The sequence below is a fragment of the Dunckerocampus dactyliophorus genome, unplaced genomic scaffold, assembly GCF_027744805.1.
Source record: "Dunckerocampus dactyliophorus isolate RoL2022-P2 unplaced genomic scaffold, RoL_Ddac_1.1 HiC_scaffold_90, whole genome shotgun sequence".
Lineage (NCBI taxonomy): Eukaryota > Metazoa > Chordata > Actinopteri > Syngnathiformes > Syngnathidae > Dunckerocampus > Dunckerocampus dactyliophorus.
The window spans coordinates 1,059-2,500 of NW_026559926.1; positions in this window are offsets into that span (position 1 = coordinate 1,059).

Below are 1,442 nucleotides of genomic sequence, written 5' to 3' on the forward strand. Positions count from 1 at the left end.
TGCAAATTTGACAAAGTGTCACCTCTCAAGCATTTCCAAGCGTGACACAAACAAAAGGGAACGGGAACTTTTATATGAGTGACTTGTGCTTCTTTTTCTCCAAGTGTCACTCCACAGCTGGCACCCAGGCTGTGTGACGCAGGTGTCCGACGAGGAGCGCCCGCGATGGGCCGCGTCAGGCGGCCCGGGCCGCGCTATCACCTCCGGATGACAACATCCAAAGGAGCACGTTGGTGCTTGCTGGGAGTTTGCGCACGCGATAGGCGACGCCTGGCGGCCCTGGCCGCGCCTCGCCAGCGGGTAATGACGACCGCGAGCGCCATGCTGCGCCGATGGAGCTGTCCGAGGAGCGAGAGCGCCCGCCATGGGCGGCATCCGGCGGCCCCTGGCCGTGCTTCGTCTGCGGGTCGCTCTCCACCTCCGGGTGGCCAATCCGAGGTGTCCGCAAAGTGTGTGCGCTCGCCATGGGCGGCATCCGGCGGCCTCTGGCCGTGCTTCGTCTGCGGGTGCACACTAGGCGCGGTGGCTTTGTCCGCGCTCCACCTCCGGGTGGCGAATCCCAAAAAGCAGCACTTGGGTGCTTCGTAGGTGTCAGAAAAGTGTGTGCGCCCGCCATGGGCGGCATCCGGCGGCCTCTGGCCGTGCTTCGTCTGCGGGCGCACACTCGGAGCGAGGCTGCTGCTCGCTCCGGCGCGGTGGCTGGGTCCGCGCTCCACCTCCGGGTGGCGGAAGGAATCGAAAAGGAGCACTTTGCTGCTTCGCAGGTGTCAGAGGAGTGGGAGCGCCCGCCATGGGCGGCATCCGGCGGCCCCTGGCCGTGCTTCGTCTGCGGGTCGCTCTCCACCTCCGGGTGGCCCACTCCAAAGAAAATAAAAAAGGAGCCCAGCTCACTGGAAGGCAAGCTGAGGCTCCGGCGCGGGTAAGAGGGGCCCGCGCCTCACCTCCGGGTGTCCGACAAAGAGGAGCCGAGTGTGCTCATTGGAGGCCAGTGGGACCTCCGGCGCGGTAGCAGGGCCCGCGCTTCACCTCCGGGTGTCCGACAGAGAGGAGCCGAGTGCTCACTGGAGGCGAGTGACACCTCCGGCGCGGCCACCCGGGGGGCCATTGCCCCCCACCCGGCCGCGCTCGCACGCACCCCAACCCCCTGAGCCCCCACTGACCTAGCGGTAAACCAGACCCGCCTTTGGAGGGCCCCCGCCGGCCGGCCGTGGTGCCGGTGTTCGGGCGGACGGCTCCTCCAGCCTGCGGGTTGGCCTCAATGGGCAAGTGCACATGGCACCCGTGAAGCCGATGATTGCCGAGGCAGCGGTTCGCCGTCCCCTCGTCACACGCGTGTCGCACTCTGCCCGACCTATCGGTAGCGAGATCGAGACGACCCGTCTGACCCAGTTGTCCTCCATCGGCGCCGCGCCGGTTCGGCCCCCGCATCGCCGCCATCTCTC